Source organism: Cheilinus undulatus, linkage group 23 (assembly GCF_018320785.1).
Source record: "Cheilinus undulatus linkage group 23, ASM1832078v1, whole genome shotgun sequence".
Classification (NCBI taxonomy): domain Eukaryota; kingdom Metazoa; phylum Chordata; class Actinopteri; order Labriformes; family Labridae; genus Cheilinus; species Cheilinus undulatus.
In genome coordinates, this window is record NC_054887.1 from 24,809,209 (window position 1) to 24,831,304 (window position 22,096).

The 22,096-nt window shown below is 39.2% G+C and overlaps 1 long non-coding RNA gene across 1 annotated transcript in view; it reads right to left on the reverse strand.

Moving 5' to 3' along the window:
* LOC121505713 overlaps positions 1 to 20,934 on the reverse strand; it is a 43,811-nt gene extending 22,877 nt beyond the window's left edge. Inside the window, exon 1 of the long non-coding RNA XR_005991580.1 lies at positions 20,715 to 20,934. This is a non-coding gene — a long non-coding RNA (uncharacterized LOC121505713). The remainder of the gene's footprint in view (positions 1 to 20,714) is intronic.
* Between the last annotated feature and the right edge of the window lie 1,162 nt (positions 20,935 to 22,096).

Genomic DNA, 22,096 nt, shown 5'->3' on the forward strand with positions numbered 1-22,096 from the left:
CAATGTAACTAGTAATGTCTTAACTATTTTGAGCAGTGAGTAATTGAGCAAGGTGCAATTTAGGTTTCTTTTCTGAGTAATAAACCCAAATATTGATAAGTACTTAAATAGTACTTAAATAGTATATAAGTATTATAACATACCAAAACAGAATAGATTCATTCTGTTGCTGTTCAGTTTAATCTATTCAGACTCACTCACATATGGTGTGAATTTTTGTTTTGTTTCTGCATGTTTGAATTTGATATTTTGAAAGTGTTTAAAAGTGTTCTTTACATTCCAAATATACTGTTTTTAAAAAAGTTTCATACTTGTTAACTGTTAAATTTTGACCATATAGTAAGATATTTTAAAAATTCAGAATGAGTAAGTATCAGAATGCTGTGGCACAAAATAAACTTCTGCCTGCACAGAGCAGAAAAGCAAATTAACACACACACCGACACGCACACAGAAATATATACCCCCTATGGCCATGCACCATCTCTTCCACAGCGCTTAGTCACACAAGATTATAAGTGGGTGGTGGGTGGGGGCTGACTCATGCGGGGAACCATCATCAGAGTGGTGTCAACACTAAGGTGTTGTGACATCAGCTGTTTCTTCCAGCAACAGTCAAAGTAGGAAGTGACAACAGCTCTAATCCAATAGGATCTAAACATCTCGGCGATGTAACCACAGTTATGATATTAGAGCTCGGGAAACTCACACTAATTGGGAACTGCAGTGTGTAAGCTGATGCTTCATGTGATGTAGTACTGCTGAATTATCTCTAGGGGGAGCTCTGAGTATGGCAGCGGGAGATGATGGTGCTGCATATAGGAGGGAGGGAGCAACAGCATCCTACATCTACATTCACAAACAGCATCCTACATCTGCATTCACAATGACAATAATAGAACTATGATAAGATGTTTTTACTCAGTAATTCCTGTTGAGACACGTAAACAAAGGAAATTAACTACTTAGAAAAGTGTAAAAGTGTCAGTTTACTGGCATTATGATAATGTGTTCATTATTGATTACATTAATTCCTCTCCTCATCATTGACCTTAAAGGAATACAAAAACAATTCAACCAATGAAAATAAGAAATAATGAAGAAAAATAAAAACATGGTATAATTTTTATTTATACAGGTGAGTATGATATTATGAGAAGTTGTACAAAAGTGCCCAAATATTAACCTAAATTTGAAATTTTTAACTTCTTGAAATGTCAAATATAATGGAAAATCCCAGTTAACGTTGAAGAAAATTTAAAATAAACTGGTTTGTGGTTGTTTCAGTCCTTTTTGTTGTCTCTAAGGTATAACCCCAATTCTTCCTGTGTCAAAAATACACCATTAGTCTTGTTAAAAGTGCATTTTCATTGGAAGTAAGTCAGACCATCTTAGTATACTAACATGCGTTTCCTTTTGCTCATTAGCTTTAGAATTACAACCGAAGAAATTGTACAAATGTGAACTGTGGTCATCATTATTATTCTTTCCAATTTGGGGGCTTTGATGTGCTTAAATGTGCAACTGGGTAAGGCCTACAGGTATGAAAATCAGTACACATTAGTATCAGGACTAGATGGAAAAAAAGTCTCTTGGGACCATCTTCTAAAATGTAAAGGAAGTTCACTATGAACAGCTAACAGTCGAGTTTGGGCATTTTGGCAGATGGACAGGTTGCACATTTTAATGAACTAGTACGAGGGATTTTATTTGATTGACTCCAGAATTTTTACTCAAACTAGACAAGAAGTTGACCAACAGTTATCAAAAACTTGAGTTTTCACCGTAAGGCAGGGCTGTGAAAGAGGCCTAAAATTATTCAGCCCCCCCCCCCACACACACACACCATTCAACTTAGACTTATGGTTTCTGGTCAGCATATGGGTCATGCTCAGAACTAACACAAAAGCCTCTAGGACCCAAATCCTGACAGGAAGTCCACCAGCTTCATCTCAGTTCCAAAAATACTGCATTGTTGATCAAGCCAAATGAACTCAACCTGTTTTAAGTTTTGTATAAATCATTCTGTGTTCTAGTTTGATTTGCTTTAAATTTCACATGTACCATCAAGGTTTGCCCCTCAACACTTTTAAATGATACTCTCATGGTTTGCTGTAGCCCCACCTGCTGTAACAAGCTAGTAGCCACTCCTACATGCCATTTTCTTTGTATTTTACAAAATATAAATATCGGCTCTGGTTTGATCACCTTCACATATCAACATCTTCCTTTATCATAAAGTCGCCTTATGTTGATCGATATGCTCACTCGTTTTATTCAACAAGTGTCCTGGGAGGATCTACATGGTCTCTGCTGTCCTGCAGCACACTGCACAGGTTGCTATCACACGGGTATTCTCACACGCCCGCGGTTGCCACACACCCCAACATGTGCCAAGGTGCTAGGGCCCTTCAGTGCTGCTGAGCTTTTTTGGACTTCTCAAACAGACCAGAGTCTGTTTGGGTAGTCCCCCTGAGGTCCTGGGAGATTTTAAGGACCAGAACTTGAAGGTATATGACTTCACCACACCACGAGATATTAACCAATAAAATCCCCTGATAATAAAGGCGTTTGTTTACTTCCTCATGAGACAGCACATTCCCAAACAGGAGGTGGCGCAGTGTGAAGCCAAGAGAAGAAAAAGAAGCCTCATCTATGTAGCACACTAAATATGGCGTCATTGGTGTGGGAGTTTTTCAGTGTTTCAGAGGAAGAGAACACCAAAGTATTTGAAAACTACTCCTCAAAGGTCCCAAAGGGAGGGAAAAGTCCTCCAGTTTTAACACAACAAATCTTAAAAGAAATTTCCTTAAAACCAAAGTATGTCAGTGGTTCTATGTGTATCAAGTAGATGATTATAAAAAATCCTGATATTTTGCCCTGAAAAGAAATTGATCCCTCCAGTACACTGGCTGTGTTTGTCCTTGAGGGAAAAGTAATATCAAGTCAGAGTTCGATTAAACGACTCACAGTTAAATTGGATAACGTTGCAGTGCAGCAGCCTGCTAATGTGCAGCGACATCACATTACACCATTAAGTGGCTGCTGGCCGTGATGTATCCTCTCTGACACTGCTTACTGTTAACAGTCTCCTCCTCTTCTTTTATCCCCCTTAGATCACAGACGGCTGCAGCTCAACCGCCCTGACAGCAATTTCCAGAAACAAAGATGGGGCGGGCCTGTGTGCGTGCAATCACTGACTTATAAATAATTAAAGGCAGTTTTTCTTGCATTAAACGCGTACAAACAGAAACAAACAGCATGGAGGCTGATAATTACGGCTTGTATTGATCCCTTGCTTTGCTTTAGATAGATTTTTCCCGTCATAATTAGGCATTGGATTCCACCGGAAGTGCTTCCAAATGACCATTTACAGAATTAAATATAGATGAGAGCCGGACTGAACACATGAGCCCCCTACTCTCTATTCCATTAACAGCTGGATCTGTTTCTACTTCTCAATGCAGCTGATGAAAGGATTATATTCAGCTGAAAGCCCCTCCATTACCATTCCCACCGTAGAAACATTTCTGCGTCTGAGTGAATGAAATGAAGATGCCTCAGATCAGCTGGTGAGGTCATTTTTAGAGAAGATGCTAAAAACACAAATGAAAAGTGTTTTTTTTTCTCAATTGCAGAAACAAAAACAGGAACAAAACAGTCATTTCTGTGCCAATGATCTTATGAATAAGAAGTGATTCATTCACAGAGGGAGCAGCAGAAGGCTGCAGCCCACGGACAGGCTGAGTTAGTGGAGGGGGTCCACTTAGCAGGGAGCACATTCACTCAAGAGCTGTTTAAAAGCTGTCATAAACATCTCTGATCCCACCAGGCTAAAAACAGGAAGCTATCATTGCTACTTTAAAGTAAATCAAGTCAATTAATGAGTCCAATGCAAAACTGTGTACAAAAACTTCAAAACGTTGCAGCATTTTTGCCTCATTTCTGTCCTAATGATGTGGTTTTGGAGTTTCAGTAAGAAACTTAATACTCTTGTTACACTTTGGCAAGTGTTGTCCAAAGTTTATAAAAGTTATGTGACCAGCGTTGGACCTTTACTGTTCCTCATTGGCGGGCATGAAGGAATGTTAAGAGGGTGGAAATGCAACGTTTAATCCCAAACGTCCTCATCAAAGCCTGCGAGGCTGCTCTCACTGGACCATTGTTCTGACTATAAAGGAGAAAGAGAGAGAGACCTGCTTTGAAACTCAGCTACGCACTCAGTGTGGCCTTGTTATTAAGAAAGAGGATTAATTTTTAACAAATACTTGAGACAGAAACACAGTGCACACAAAAACAGAAAAACAAGTGGTGCTATGATCTAACTGAAAGTGTCCTGTTGTGACCCCCTCTTCAGAAGTTGTATGCATCGATCATTTTTCTTCTCACATATTCAAATCACTTATAGAAGACAGGAAGATCAAGGATCACGGTTTCCTTTCACTTCTTTTTTTGTGTTTCAACTTCTTGTTAGCAGATTTAAGTTCCCTCTTAAAAGTCGAGGCTACCAAATCCATCTGGTAAACATTACTGTAAATAAGCAAAGAGGTTGTTGTAGCAACTGGACGTGAAGGAAGCACAAAGCAGACCAAAAGAACTTTTTCATAGATCTAAGAGCAGTCAAGGGCCCATCCTCTGATAGTTTTTATTTGCAGTGTTATAACTGGAAAATGTGGCAGGTCCTGTAACGATCTGGCCCGTGTACATGAACAGCCTTTTCTGCCCTGGCACTGCACTTGACCTCGAGTTTAGAGCACATCTCACTGGCGCCCTCTGTAGGAATGAAATGGTTATTGGTTTTAATGCTAACGGCATCAAATTTTCCTTAGGTTAGTAATTTTCTTATCATGTCATGTCATACATATGTCTCTTCAAATGCAAATATTCTCCTTCTACCAGATGAGAGGCAGATGTAATCAGAATGACTTCCTGTAGTGTCACAATGAGCTAAGCCTGGGCAATATGACCTAAAACTCAGTATTTTCTTGCCCTTTGCAGTAACAGTATTATATAACGGTATCACAAAATTAAGAGCGGTAAGGCATTTCAATGCATATCCAGGTGTGACAACCCCCTTTTTTCCCTTAAACAAACCACTGATTGCATATTCAATTCGTGTCTGTGCAAAAAAATTACAGAAGAAATTTAAAAAATGAGTCTCTTAGCTAGGGCAGTTAACAGTTATACTTGTTTATCAAATTAGCCAGTGCAAGATTTATCAGTCAGTTAAACTAACTACCTATCATTTTTCATAAACACACGCTTGAAAGCCCGGTCTATAATGCTCTTTTAAACTGTAATGAACTTACCATCACTAGAGGTCACTGTAGCTTCAGTCAATGGCTACTGCCTTCCTGTCTGAGCTTAGCAGTTTTTTTAAGTAGTAAATGAAATAAAGTTGTATGTTGGCTGTCGAGGTGTTGAATTCATGTTTAACTACTCAGAGTCAAAAGAGGCTGCATATAAAAGCATGATATTAATCAGAAAAGAGGAATGAAAGCTGGCAGAGCTAGCTGCTAATGTTAGCCATGCTGTTGGAGTATATCAGGCTCACATCATACCTGCTGACACAATCACCCTGTGAGGAATTTGACTGTTCTGTATTTTCTCCTCCCTAGACTTACCGGTTAAATGCAATTTAAACAAGCGCTCAGCTGAATGGGAAAATAGATGCCAGGGAACATCCCTAATACCAGCATTTTCAGTTGAATCAGTACCAGCATAATAAAATGACATTAGTGGACACAGGCCCTTACAGACAGACCTAGTAAGATGTTGCTTTGACCAAGAGGAATCTGGACTGACTTGATGCATGGTGATTTTTCCAGATGTAGCATTTCTTCCTGCCAACGTCCTCCATCTAGTTGTTTCAGGTGTTGTTGTTGCTGAACACCCTTTATTATGCCAGTTACATCAGAGATTGGCTGGCTTATCTCACATGGCTGTGCAAATGCATACAGGAACTAGGGCTGCAAAGCAGCACTGAAGTGCCCTCGCACCCTGGCGCATGTTGGGGTGGGTCCCAACCACAGGAGTGTGGGAATAATTGGGTGTAAGCAACCCGTGCTGTGTGCCACAGCAGAGCACAGCAAGCATGCCAATCCTCCTAGGATCGTTATTTATCCCATAAAATGAGACAAAAGTGGCATTCTATGTTAGAGATACTTCAGCTTTCTTGCAGTAGGTGGCTCATTAGCAAAAACATGAAGAGGGGCAGACCCGAATCATACATGTGAGATCTGATGCAAATTAAATGTTTCATGTAAGAGTTAAAGTGACTTCATTTGAAATGGCGAGATAGGCGAGGAAATGGCCAAATTGTGTCACTTCCTGTGGCAACTACGGTGCGCTCAGCAAAATGATGAAATAACCCTATTATGAAAGTTGAAGCAAACTCGATGTTTCATATGAGAATTATGGCAACTTCCTGTAAAGCTGGCGCAATATAAAAATGCTTGCTATGACAGTAAGGCATCCTTTAAAGGGGACATATTTTACCCTTTTAAGACAAGTTTATATTGTTCTCAGAGGTCCCAAAACATGCCTGTGAAGTTCATTGCTGAAAAACACCAGTATTGGGTTGTTGCATGTCTAAAAACCCCTCGGTTTCAGCCCTGCTCAAAACGAGCTGTTTCTGTGTCTGTGGCTTTAAATGGTAATTAGCTGTCTGACTCCGCCCCTGACCACACCCCTCTCAGGAAATGGATCAAGCACTCGCAGTATTACAGACACTTTTTTTCCCCCAAAATTTAGACTGGGATTCGGACCGTCAATCTCCCAAACCGTACTCAGCAGGGTCACCCACTGAGCTATCCAGCATCTCAGCTGGCAGCTGAGAGGATCAGTAGAGGAGGGCAAAAATTTCTTCCAAGTGGGGGAGGGCAAACCAAACCTGGGGGCGGGTGCTAAGGCCCCTGCTGAGGTCACTATATGTCAAATCTGAAAACGGCTTGTTTTAGCACACAATTTTTGAAAGGTGGAGAAAGAGAGGGGGAGAAGGAATTGATTTTTCTGGTACTTGAGGGGATTGTGGACAGGCCAGGGACACATGTTACTGTTTTGTTTGAAAAAGTGATTTTTGCATAATATGTCCCTTTAATTAGACATATCAGTGTAGTCGAGAAATACTGAGGCCTCTCTATCAAAATCTGAGAAGAGCCCATATTCACAATCCTCCTGATGGAAAAATGACACGGATACAATAGCGTCCTCGTTGAACCTAGGTCTTATCTAGTTCTCAGGGAAACTTACCACCATGCAGTTCCAACTGGAGACCTTCCACAACCTTTTAGTCTTAAGTGACATTCAGATGAGAAATATTATCAAGCTATTCTTATGAATGACTGGCTGAAATGTACGCTAATGACCCTGAGAGCCTCTAACACTCTTATCTGCTTTTGTCTGTAGAGAAGTTACTAAAGCGTGAGCCTGATTAGTTTTATCTCTCTCATTCCTACTTGTTGCCAGTTTTGGTTTTAGATGAATTCTGGCTCAAATAGCTGCTGTTTCTGTAATCAGTCCGGACATATCTGACTGGTGCGGTTTATTTTGCAACACCAGAGCTATTTAGAAAAAAAATCCAAGCTGTGGGCTGATTTTCAAGATCTGCAACCAGCTAAAGAAAGCAGAAATCTGGACAAAGTCAAATGAAGATTATTCTTCATACATAGAGCAATTTTTCACCTTTCTTATCTTGTAAGTGCACTAGTTGCCCTTTATGTCTAATCAGAGATGTCTTACAGAGGTCCTTCCCCCATAGAGAGTAGGATAGATGAAAGATAGATGAGAGAGAAAGGCTTCCAGAAAGCCACCACATTGGATTCAACACAGGCAACGTGAGATCCAGAGGAACAAGGGATGAGGCAGAACAAATTGGAGACCTGGAGGGAATTAGAACTAATCACATGGATTGAGAAAAAGGAATGATTGAGGACAGACAAGAATAAAAAAGTCATTTAACGAAGTGAGCAAAGACGCATATCCACACCAGCTGTGAGCCATTTGTAGCTCGATCAAATCTTTCTACTTTCTGCTCCACCTAGCGCACTGATAAAGCCCTGGAATAACTAGCATGTTTCTAACAGAGTTTCTCACAGAGGGTTGCAATTGCCACACCGATAAGACACAACAGTGAAAAAAAAACACCCAAATACACACCCACCCTAGTCCTTGGACACCAAGAAACATCAGGAGCTATTTTTAACAACTTCATCCGCTCACTACGAAACCATATCTCTCCATTTTTTTTTCCTTCTCCCTCCCTTCTTTCCTCCTCGCTCGCTCGCTGTTGCCATGGAGCTCCGAATCAATGACATCACGGGGGAAGAGTGTGTGTGTCAGCTTGCATGTGTGTGTGTTTGGAGATGAAAGCTGTAATCTGCAGACCGAGCGAACACAGCCAGCGAGCAAATATCAGGTGACGAGCAGAAGCACAGACGGCAGGCGTCCAGCTGGAGCGTGCGCACGCAGCAGGCAGTACCAAACACACGCGTTCAAATAAACACACACACTCTCTGTGGCTCTCAGACGTAAACACATGAAGCTCATACAGCCTCCAACCAACCCACTCAACAACCCTCTCAACATAAACAACCGATCTGTTACACATTTTCTCACTCAGCCACATGAATGCATGAAAATTGCTTTCATGGTGAAAATGGTCTGTTATATCATGACATAACATCCATACACAAGAGCACACACAAAGCTACTGTTACTTTTTGATGTTTGAATGTCAGAAAATCACTTCTAAGAAGGACTGCTTTAGTCTGCAGTCCTAAAGAGTCACTCCAGTGTTGATTAACTGGCTTTTTCACATTTAAATTCTTCCTGTCACTCTGTAGAAACTGCAAGCAAACACTTGATTTGCTGAGGTTCTAAGACAAAGCAAAGCTGAAAATCAACATCTTTAATACCCTGAAAGCAAAAGCTAAGTGTTACAACATAAGGGGAGGAGGATTGACACAACCAAAGTTGTTCTCTGGATGTCTGTACATGATGCCAGGGGCATGGGAAAATAATCTGTCAAAACAATAACAAAGTCAACACTTTTAGGGCAGAGTAAAGGGTCGATGTAGCAAGTAAACACAGCCTAGGGCAGGGGTTCCCAAACTTTTCAGCCTACGACCCCCAAAATAACAGTGAGAGAGACCAGGGACCCTCATGGTCACAAAAGGTGGTTAAGCCATAGCTGAACACGGCTGTGCACACGCAAGAAAAGTCATGTGCAAACCTCAATTTTAACTCACTGAGTGCCATTGACGTATATATACAATGCTTAACAAATTTATTAGACCACCAAACTAAGGTTTATGCCACAGCTGCCCTAAATTAACAGCATTGGTAATTACCAAAATCCTTTTTAATGTTTCTGCAATGGTTAATACACCAATATGTAGAAGCTCTTTAACCAAAACGATATTTTTAATGTTAAAACATAATTATTATTGTTATCCATGAATTTTCAAATTCACTGATTTACAAAAAAATGGAAAAAATAGTAAATCACATTAATATTTTTTAATTAATATGTCAAATTATAGTTATTTACTTGCATTCCTGAACAGAAAAATGAGTTTTAGTGGTTGAATGTTATGCTAGATTAATTTCTGACTTCTCAGAGAAGCCCAGTGGGCCGGCTCAAATTTGGGTATAAACAGGTGAATTCAGTTTGAAATTCCTCATTCCTGCTCCAAATGATAAAACGTTTTTAGTTTTAGTTTTTAGTTTTAAACAAGTTTTTGAAAGATTTCTAAAATATTTATGTTTACTTATTTTTATGACAGGTGGTCTAATAAATTTGTCAAAGTGTTTTTTTTTCAGTGGCTGGCACAAGGTGGTGCTCTCACGCTCCCTGTGAGTAATTTTGGGGCTTCTGGGCTACGTAGTCAGACCACGGAAGAGAAGGTAGATCAAAGCCACAGAGATCAGAGGTGGAGACCCTGGGGTCAAAGAGCAGAGCGATCGTTACGGAGATAATCTAAGCTAAAAGTTCTAAAATAGACGCTGGAAGAAACTTTAAACTTTTGCCTGAGAAATTGCTTACTTACTGAAACTGAACGACAGCGAATCCAGGGATCAGTGCGTTCATTCATTCGCCTATGCCAGCCAAGAGGCTAAAGAATGCTGCGAGGTCTCCCCCATGCGTCGGAGGAAAAAGGCATCCGCTCGCCAGCTTGATACATACAGCGACCACACTTCAGGGATGGACTTTTCCGACCCAGACTCTGAGGAATGGCTGCCGAGTGAGCGGAGCGGATCTTGTTCTCCGTCCCAGGGCGATGGAGGTAAGTTAACGTTAGGAACCCACTGATTATTCAGCCAAATTTATCAAATGAAACAATCACTCATGTGCTCCTGTGATTTCAGAAGCAGACTTGAGAGAAGAGCAAGCCCCATGCAGTTCTACAACACTGTCTGTTGGCAGAAAAAGAGGTAAGAACAAAAAAAATTCTATATTATATATTATATATTATATATTCTATAATTTAAAGGCAGTGCCAGGGGACACGCAAGCAGGAGAGGACATGGTCGCATAGGAGGGTCACGTGTGAATGGCATGACAGTGACTAGAAGCACTGTTATTTATTTTACAATAAAATAACATTTGTGATACAATTTTCAGATGTCTTTTATGTCATTGAAGGCAAAATCATAACATTCAAATCACTGTTTTGCTCTACTCTCATCACAAAAATGCATTTTTCTCAGCTTTGTGGAAAAAAAAGTGGTCTTTTTGGTGAAACTAGCCTCTGTTCAACTTCATATAAATCAAGAACAGAACAAGGTGCAAACAAACGTTTTTTCATGATGAAATAGAGAGTTTCTTCTTTCATTTGAGCTATTTGGTGTTTTCAGAGTCACAGTACAAAATATTCTGTGGGTCTTGAAAGATGACTCAAAATGGCCAAAAACGCTGACACAAGCCACTTTCCATTTTATAAAAGGACTGGCACTCAATGAGTTAAGGATTTCTTACGTTACTTTGATTTCAGCATAAATCTTACCAAATGACAATGTTTTTATTTCAAATTGAACTAAATGTATGCACACATTTCTACAAAAATGGACAAAGTATACAATTTGAAAAATACTTTGTTTTCTTTTTGAAGGCATCCCTACTGTCCAGGCGGGTAGTTGTGTTGCTGTGAGCCCCTGGTTTTGTTTTGGATGATCTAAGGGGCCTGAAAACCACTGGTGGTCTCTGGGTGAATTACTAGGGGTGAAAAGGACAAACAAAATTATGGCTATGATAAATGCTTAGAGCCCCAGGCCAATCATACTTTGGGTTGAGTGTCTTTAAGAAGTTTTTAAATCCTGGCGTTTCAACAACACTTACTGGGCCATGTTTTTGGCAATATGTTACTGTCTCTGTAATCTCTTTCCATTTGGAACTTTTTTTTTGTCATATGGAATTGATTTGGCAAGTGAAGGAGCCAGGGTCATTTGCTTCAAGAATGGTTCCTCAGATGTTCTATTTGGTGTGGGTGTGTTGTTCTTTTTGCAGTGGAGTGCATTTCAGATGATGAAACAAATTTGTTGTACAACTACATTTTGTTGCAATAGCCTTGCAGCATATTTTTATAGACTGTCATGTTTTGTTATGTTCCTTTAGAAATCCAAGCCACTGCCAGATGACAGATCTAGAGCTGTTTTTCTTCTCAACCAAAATGTCTGTCTCCATCTCATACGACCATCTCTTAACACTCTCTAACTCACATTGGCTGTTTGTTGACATTTTTTTTTTTGCTCTCTCAAAGTTATGCATGCCTGAGTTTTGTTTTAATTATTTCATCCCATAAAATTTGATTACAAAGATGGCATCCAAGATGGCCGCCATTAATTTAAAGTATTCATACCTAGGTAACTACTGAACATATAGACATGATTTTTTGGTGTGCACATACATTTTTTGGGTCATAGAATCCAATGGAGCCACTTTCACATTTGTAAGCACAGAACTGAGGCAATGATGAGAGCTTACAAATGCAACAGAGTGAATGTCAGCACACAACCAGGGCACACTGGTGACATCGCTGCTGTGTAACTCAGCATGGGGTTCAGTGTCAGCTGATCTAGCTTTACTAATACTGTAGTATTAGACTAGTAGTTAGTGTCCCAAATGCTGTCTAACAGCCCCATATCAATTAGCTAGTAAACAGTAGTTGGTAGTTATTAGATATAGTTAGATAGCAACACCTGAATTGTCAGGGTGTGCCAGCGCAGGAGAGCCGAGCCAAGGGAAAGGGGGCTCTACATGACTTGCTCATGTAGTTCCCAGGATGGTGAACAGATCACACGAGACTTAAGTGACAGCCTTCTGCAACAAGGGCAAGAAAACTGCCTGGCAAACAAGGGACATTTGTCTAGAGGCCTCCCCTGTCTTCTCCAAGCTGAGCGAGTACCCTCTCACAGTGGAAGATGGCGACCTGGAGATACTGGAGAAGTCTGTCATACTGATGTATGACAGATCCAGCACTGCTGCCACTGTGGAAGAGGCCAGACTTGACATATTTGCCAGAAAGCAGAGGCCTTCTGAGGCAATTCCACCAACCAGAGCAGCTCTGCTCCAGCACACCAGGCGTGCTGCCTACCAGGCTGGCTGTGTTTGGGCCCAGGCAACCAAGTGTCAGCCAGAAGCAGAGAGTCCTGCTGTCTGGGGATGGCAAAAGGTTGGTGAAGAATGGCAGGTCTCCTGGACAGCCAACTCCCCCATAGCCAAGGGTTGTCAACAGCTGACCAAATGCGGCTGCAAATCAGGCTGTCATGGCAGGTGCAAGTGCTACAGACTGGGTCTCACCTGTACAGCTCTGTGCACTTGCAAATGTGAGACTCTTTACTCCTCTGGCATTTTTTATTTATTTCTTTATCTTTATTTCTAATCATGGTGCTTATTTGTACTAACATGAGTGCATATATACATGTGTGTTGTTTCCTATGCACCATTCCCATGCCCCATCAATAAAATCGTTCACTTTGAGAAGTTTTAGTATGAAGTTTACAGTATTACCTTGGTGGGTTAGTGTGATATGAAAAAAAAGTGTCAGTTCACTTCATTCTCTTCTTATTACTTGTTTATTTATTTATCTTTTTTTTTAAATGCCATGGTGTAATAGTCATTATTGTCAGCGTACACTGAGTACCAAAAAGTACCTTTGAGTTTTGACCCTGGTGGTTATTTATGATGGTGAAAACAAAAATAAAAATTACTATATATGGTTGTGTTATTATTTTTTCCTTGGCACCTGCACTATTCAATTCACGTGAAAATTATTTCATCACCCTAAAGGGTTACATTAACCTATAAATCAATGCAATGCCACATTCTTGACTCCAAAGATCGTTGCTGGTTCTGATTGAGACGTTCTTGATTACTTTGACATCCATTAGAAGTACGATGAAATGAACAGTGTACCATTGCTGAACTTTGGCCATTTATAAAGTTTTCTTTTGAATCACCTAACCTTGAAAATATGGGTTTTAAGCCAGGATATGTATAGATCCATATATTTTTTCTTTGTTGGATAAATAACTTTGGAAGGCAGGATCATATATATATATATATATATATATATATATATATATATATATATATTTTTTTTTTTTTTTTTTTTAAGATTTGTTTTTGAGCCTTTTCGTGCCTTCATTTGGATAGAGGAGGACAGTGGCTAGACTCAGAAACAGGGGCGAGAGTTGGGGAGAGACATGTGGCAAAGGACCACAGGCCGGATTCTAACCTGGGCTGCCTGTGTATATGGTGCGCACCACTCGACTATCAGTGCGGCTGGCAATATTTTTTAATGAAAATTTATGTTTCATGGCAGACATCCTGAATGCCATTTTTGATGCAGCAGTTCAGGTAGACTTTATGGTTATTGGAACAAGTCCACTGGATTCTCTGACCCGAAAAAGGTAGGATTAGACACAAGAATCATTTGTCTATCAGTAGCTGAGATATGACGAAATTTGTCTTTTGTGGCAGCCATCTTGGATGCCCTCTTGGTTAAAGTCTAATATGCAACTGCCATGGACAAAATTACCATCACTTGCTATTTTAATGTCCAAAAACCTAGACTTTTTTTTTTCCTTCAATTTTTTAACCCATTACAATGAGGCTCAGTGTGATGTCATCTTGGAAAATGGTCGCCTTCTTGGATTTTTGCGTGGCCAGCGTTTTGTTTTTTTTTTGTTTTTTTTTGTAAAGTAGGCTTTGAAGAGTACATGTAACAAATTTTATGCTTGTATCACCATTTGAATGATTTTTCACTTATCTGCCCCACTAGAAGAGTCTATTAGACAGGGGGAGTGTGCTGTATGCTGTGAGAGAGGCATTAAAAAACAGTGGGAGAGGCAAAACTCCAGAATAAATTGCATGCTGATGACTTAAAACTTTCATGTAATTTGTACCAGATGGTTGCAGTACAGTCATTTATACATATCTTGTGGCAAAAGCTGTGATAGACTGGGTATACTCAATATATTGCTCATCCCTATGTCATATCTAAGTTTGAAATTCTAGTATCATGATAACCCAGGTAGACCACCTAGTATTTAAATTGGTTTATTTTGTGCTTTATTTTTTTTTTTTATCTAATTATACACTGCCTGGCCAAAAAAAAAAAAAAGTCGCCACCAAAAAAAGGTCGCACACTAATACTTCGTTGGACCACCTTTAGCTCTGATTACAGCATGCATTTGTTGGGGCATTGTTTCGATAAGCTTCTGCAATGTCACAAGATTTATTTCCATCCAGTGTTGCATTAATTTTTCACCAAGATCTTGTACTGATGATGGGAGAGTCTGACCACTGCGCAAAGCCTTCTCCAGCACATCCCAAAGATTCTCAGTGGGGTTAAGGTCTGGACTCTGTGGTGGCCAATCCATGTGTGAAAATGAAGTCTCATGCTCCCTGAACCACTCTTTCACAATTTGAGCCCGATGAATCCTGGCATTGTCATCTTGGAATATGCCCGTGCCATTAGGGAAGAAAAATTCCATTGATGGAATCACCTGGTCATTCAGTATATTCAGGTAGTCAGCTGACCTCATTCTTTGGGCACATAATGTTGCTGAACCTAGACCTGACCAACTGCATCAACCCCAGATCATAGCACTGCCCCCACAGGCTTGTACAGTAAGCACTAGGCATGATGGGTGCATCATTTCACCTGCCTCTCTTCTTACCCTGATGCGCCCATCGCTCTGGAACAGGGTAAATCTGGACTCGTCAGACCACATGACCTTCTTCCATTCCTCCAGAGTCCAATCTTTATGCTCCCTAGCAAACTGAAGCCTTTTTTTCCGGTTAGCCTTACTGATTAGTGGTTTTGGCCCTTCTTAAACAGACTAACATCTTTTCCACGACCACAGGATGTGTCTTATGACATGGCTGTTTAAGAAATGAGAAGTTACTCATTGCATCAGCTGGGGTTAAATAACTTGTTGCCAGCTGAAAGATAATCACCCATGCGATTATCCAATAGGAGGCTCATACCAATTTGCTTAGTTAAATCCAGGTGGTGACTTTTTTTTTTGGCCAGGCAGTGTATATATTCATGTTTAAGTTTAGTTTTTACATGTAGCTGAAGGGTTTTAAAAATACATTTAATGAATCAGAAACTCCTCTTACTGAGCCTCTGAGCCAATATTTTCACATGCCACAGAAGTGAGGAGTGAGTGAAAAATACACATGGACCCTTAAACATCAGACAAGTCCACTTAAAAGTGTGACTAAAGAGGCAGAAAATAACTAGTGGTCCAGCAATAGAAGGGTTATGTGATAAGAGAGTTCACTGTAACTAATCTCAGAGTACCCCAGAGGCTTCTGTTGACATATGATGTCTGCTGCACTGTGAAACATCCCGTGTGTGGAAGAATGTACGACACTGATTGAAAGTGCATCCAGTTTGGTGAAACAATGCGTCCTGTCCGACACGGCTGCAGAGCTGATAAGCCAGCGTTATCTCTGCTGCCAACAGCTGCCCCCAGAGCAAGTGACTAAGGGGGGAACAGACAGTAAACACAGCAGTGGAACAAAACTGAAATAATGCCTCCATTGTTCCATCTCTTTATGGCCTCCTCCTCTCCCTCTCTCTCTTACAGTCACACATCAAACACTCCCCACTCTCTGTTTATTGCAGGGAGAAGCCACAACGGTGTCACCCCTGTTGCTTTTACACTACATCATGACCGCCCCCCTTGTTTACTCTGTTCTTCTTGCTCTCTCATCTATAAAGGTGCTATAAATACAACATATGGACCCACGCCCACACACAACCACACACATTTCAACTCCTCCAACTGGCAGCACACATGAGACAAGCCCCAGTATCACATAAACCCAGCCTGGCTCTGTTATCTCATTTATCTCCCTCATAACCATCCCAACTTTATGACAGAAGCTCAAACACAGGGATGCCATGACGGTGGCAGCACACATGCAAATCATCTGGGCTTATGTGTACAAACAAACACACACATGCAAAGTAATAGTGGGGCCCAAGCTGCGAATGCACAACAGTAAAGGGCATCTCTTTTTCCAAGGTAAGAGAGGGGAATTAAACTTTTCTTAAACAAACGCAGCTTTAAATTCTTTTAGGTAAGAAAGTAGATAACCAGATGTACACGATATGAACAAAAGTATTCAGCTGTCTGACCATAACACCATCAGGAATGTTGTATTCAAACACATTTTATTAATTTAACCCCTATTTGACCCCGTTAGACCCATTGAGATCAACGATCTCTTTTTCAAGGGAGACCTGACCAAGAATGGCATCAATACACAGTTTCATCAAACAACACACTCAGACCCATACAGTACACATGAAGTGATAGAAAACAATTACAAGTCATCAATTCAAACAGTGACATTCAGACAGTCTGGATTCAAAAGTGTCTGCTATTGGACTTCATAGTTAAAGCCAGGTGCCGAGACTGTGGAGTATGCTGAGAAAACCTAGTCCTGTCTGGCCTGATTGAAGTGAATACATGCCAGAGAAAATTAGTCTCAAGCTGCATTACTGCAGCTGTAGTGCTCTTGTAACATCATCCCAAGGAGTATTTTCAGTCAGATCTGCACTCCACAAGGTTTAGTTATTTAACAGGACAAGATCTATTCTATTTAAATGCATGATCGTGACATAACGAGGGAGAAAAGTGGCTAAAAAGTGCAGCTGCTGGTTTGTACTCTTGCATGTCTTCAGCAACACAGCAGCTGCTTGCATTACAGGAGAGATGGAGTGAATTTTCAATCTCATAAGGTCTGTGAATGAGGCAGCTGCACTCGTGAAAATGACAACATGCCTTAAGACTATATTCTGGTGCGTTAGTTGCACCTGTACGGGATGCAGACAACTTTCTAGATGAAATAGTGTGTCTTACACACTGGGTTAATGACATACAATCGGGTACAATTTAAGTCAAACTAATATAAATACATGCAGTTTCATAGTCCAGTTATATTTGAACATGATAATCCAACTTTAACATGTAAATGCACAAATAGTATATTTTATCTGTTACAACTAAAGTTCAGTATGAAAACCTGTTAAAATCAAAACAACAAGGGTTTAAGCAAAAGTCACATTTGATCTGTTATGGCTAAAAATGTAAGTCTTTTTACATTCACATGAATGAGGTGTCTTTCTTGGCCACTTAACTAGCATCAACCCACCTCTACCTGTGCTACTGTTACATAAGCTTGATTTTCAAACAACATTCAAAGTGGAGATGTAACATTTAGCAATATCATAAAAGCTGACCCTGGAAGCAGCAGTTCAGACAAGATTATAAGTCTAAATTTTGCTTTAAATCTCTGATAATCCTGTGTTTTATTTGTAAATGCTATTCAGGATGGGTACGGACATGATCAAATGGGGCTTTAAATCTCTAAGCCTTTTTATTTTGTCTTTATTATAGATATAAAGACACTGTCATGACAATACCCTTGAATTCAGGGGTGTGCACAGATTTGCAGTGCTCTACAGTGGCTTGTGTGCTGGATTACCTCCAACTGTCAGTTCTCATCCTTTAAATTCACAGTTTTAGTCTCTTCACACTGGCTGTCAGTTTGTTGCTCCCAAGGAGAGAACAAAATACAACAGGAACACTTCTGTAACTGCAGCTAAAGCATTTTCAACAAAATGTGCACAAGAGTGAGAGTCTTAGAAAGCTCTGGATTCAATCACTGGGGGTTGTTTTGGCCAAGATTATAACAGTTTTGGATTTTTCATTAGTTTTTATTTCTATTTTATTTTCACTTTCTCTGTTCAATTTCAGTTAACTTTTTATTAGTTTTAGTGTTAGTTTAGTCTTTTGCAGATAGATGTCGGGGCTGAGTGAGCGTCATACATTTTTAAAAACATAATCAAACAGGCTCCTCGTCACTTATCATTTTAATTACTTAATGATGATGTTTGAATACAACTCCAGACATAAAACTACCACTGTGTGACGTCTTTACCCAGGGCTGTCAAACTCAGTCACAGAAAGGGTCGGATTCTGAATTAAGGTCTAGCCTGAGGGCCTAACAGGGTCCACATTTAACCAAACTGTTAACCTCATTTTCACCCATATTAAATTATGGGGAAAAAACTAGCACAGATGAGAAATGATTTTGAGATTTAATAAGTGAAAATGATTAGTTAAAAGGCTCATAATCTGAAATAAAAAGTCAAACTTTTTAGTTCAAAAGGTCAAAACACAAAATTAGATGTTAAAATAATACTCTTAAAAGGAAAATATTAAAATGAGAAAGTCAAAATCATGTTTTTACGGCAAAAATATGACTTAAAATTTAAAATGGGGGAACTAAAAGGTCAAAATATGAGATAAAGGTGAAATAATAAATTGAAAGGGTCAAACAATTAGATAAAAAGTCAAACTTACAAATTGGAAAGCTCAAAATATGAGACAAAAGTCAAAGTAATACATTGAAAATGCTTAAAATAAGAGATAAAAAGTCCAAATAATAAATGTAGATGGTCAAAATATGAAATTAATGTCCAAATAATAGATTTAAGTCATAATTGTGCAATGCAAAATTGAAAATATGAAAAGAAAACACAAATTAATTCATTTTCTCACATTTCTTTTTCTCTAATTATTTTTATTCCTTATTTTTTCACATATTTATGACTCCAGGATACTTGATATCATCGAGATTAAGTTTACATTTTTATACTGGAGAGAAATCTACAGACCCTATATTTTAGGGTCGGTTCTAGTAAGAATAGGATGTGATCTTGCAGGCTGGGTGTAACTCTAGCACGGGCCGGATTTGGCCCCCAGGTGCCAGGCAGTGCGGTTGTGTCAAAGACTAAAACTAAGGATATTTTGTCTCCATTTGTATTTCATTTTAGTTAGTTTTGTAAAGCACATGATACGGTTTTAGTTAGTTTTCTTTTTTTTGGGTAAAGCTTAGTTTTTATTTAGTTTAGGTTAACTAAAATGATTTTTGAATTTTAGTTTTAGTTATTTAGTTAGTTTTAGTTAACTAAAACAACCTTGGTTTTGGCATTTTAATGTGACCTTTTTAACATGTCTGGATGTTTCTTGAACTGTGAACTAGTGATGCTTTTATTTGTTGCTTTTATTTTTGGAATGATGAAACTCCTTTCTACACAACAATTTCCCCTTACAAGGAGTCAATAACAAAATACTTCAAACCTTTTATTATCGATAATTCATTATTATCATCATCATCATTACTGTTATGTAACTGTTTTTAAGAGGGCTCATACATGGTGTTTTAAAGTGTTTGCTAGATGTTGGGTCCTGTATTGTCATAGCTATTTTAAAATCGAGTTTATTTCATTCTATTATTTTTGCTGTTGATGTGTATGTTGTAAGGCCAAGAGGGGATGTGCAGTCATTTTACTCCTCTTACTCTTCTTTTAAACACAAATGAAGAGCCAAATGGACAAAAGTCTTATACATCAGCCAAAATTACTGCATGCAAACTTACAAGACTGCAGAAACAGCATCCATCTGTAGTATCATCTATCAATGCTACGGGACAGAAAGGCCTGAGCTGCTACAAAAGTACAATAGTGAAGGGCTGAGCCAATTGCCCCTGCTATGTAAGCTTCATATTTCAACAACATGCAAACAGTAATGCTTCATTTCACAATATCATAAAAGCTGGCATCAGAGCCATCACTCCAGGTAAGATTATATGTCTAAATTTTGCTTTAAATCTTCTATAATCCTATGTATGATCTGTAAATGCCATTCAGGATGGGTGCGGACATGATCAAATGGGGCTTTAAACCTCTAAGCTGTGGCCTGGCTGAATATTTGTTGAATATAGGGTGACCAAATGTCCCTAAATTCCGGGGACAGTCCCTGTTTTAAGAGACCAGCTCGTGTCATTCTTGCTTTGACTGTAATTAAAAACAACAACAACAACAACAGCAGACATAAGAAACAGCATCTCTAATTATGATTGCATGCAGGCTAACAGCTTCTGTTTTTCACTATAGATTAAACAGAACTTCTCACTGGCATTTGTCAAACTGATCTGATGTCAATAAAAAAGAGGCTGTTTTCATGTTTCCTTTTCAAGCACGAATTAAACACAAAAGTAAAGCAGTTAGCACAGCTGCGGGAATTTACCACATTTTAACGTAAAAAACAGCAAAAACATGGGCCACCTGCCCAATTAACTGGCAATGCTGAAGTGTCATATATGGCTAACAGCTAGGTTAGCTTACCTGTACTGAACACCATGTTAAGCATCAAAATTCCGTAGCTTTATCCCAATGTAGTCCTTTCTTCTTGAAGGCAGGGATGGAGAAAGTCAGTTGGATGAAACTGCCGTACAATGGATGTTATTCATCCAGGGAAATATGTTTCTTTGTCCAGTTTTAACTTTGAAACGGTTGTTAGCGCTAGTTCGGAGTTGATTTGCCACTGCGTCACTTTGGCATTACGTGCGCGAGACCCGACCCGCATATTGACAGGGCTGAAATTTTAGCCTACCTGCATGCTACTATTCTCATTTACCAGCATTAACTTAATGGCCAAAGTGACAAAATAAAATGACCTAAACTTCGCTTATTTCGTTGCAGTCTCACCTTAGTTTTATTTGCCTTCTTTTAACAAATTTTGTGTCTAATTTAGGGCTTACAACAGGTCTTTCAACAGACTAAAAGCGAGCTAAAACTAGCTAATAAGCTAATTTTTGTGGTTTTGTGGTGCTAAAACAGGAGAAATGAGTGAATATGGCCAGATATTCGACTCCAAATAGACACTAAATGTTATTTGCTGTATCAACTTTGAATTAAAATGTTTGTGTTGCATTTAGTTATTTCCACAGTCCCAGACTATACCCCAATTCCAAAAAAGTTGGGTAGTAAATCACATCATAAACCTATATTTTATTCACAATAGAACATAAATGTCATATCAGATGTTGAAAGAGATATTTTGCTTTTCATGAATAATTATAGCTCATATTGAATTGAATGGCAGTAACACATCTGAAAAATGTAGGGACAGGGCAACAAAAGGCTGGAAAAGTAAGTGGTTGCTAATGAGAAACAGCTGGAAGAGCATTTTGCAATCAATTTGGATAGATGACAACAGGTCAGTAAGATTACTGGGTATTAAAACAAGTGTTTTAAAGACAGGCAGAGGTTACCAATCTGTTAAAAACTGCATTGCGGAACAGTTTCCAAAGATATGTTCTTTGGAGTAAAATTGTGAAGACTGAATATTCTACCATCTTCAGTTTATAATATCAGAAATTCAGAGAATTCGGAGAAATCTCTGTGCACAAGGGACAAGACTAAAGATCGATACGGGTTGCTTGGATCTTTGGGAGTTCAGGCAGCACTGCATCAAAAACAGGCTAATTTCTGTCCTGGAAATCACTACATGGATTCAAAAACACTTCCAAAAATTATTGTCAACAAATCTTGCTGTGCCATCCAATACATGTTAAAGCTGTATCATGCAAAGACAAAACCATATGTGGGCATGATCCAGAAACACTGTCGTCTTCTCCATCCCAAAGTTCGTACAAAATGGACAAAGGCAAAATGGAAAACTGTTCTGTGGTCAGTTAATCAAGATTTGAAATTATTTTTTGGAA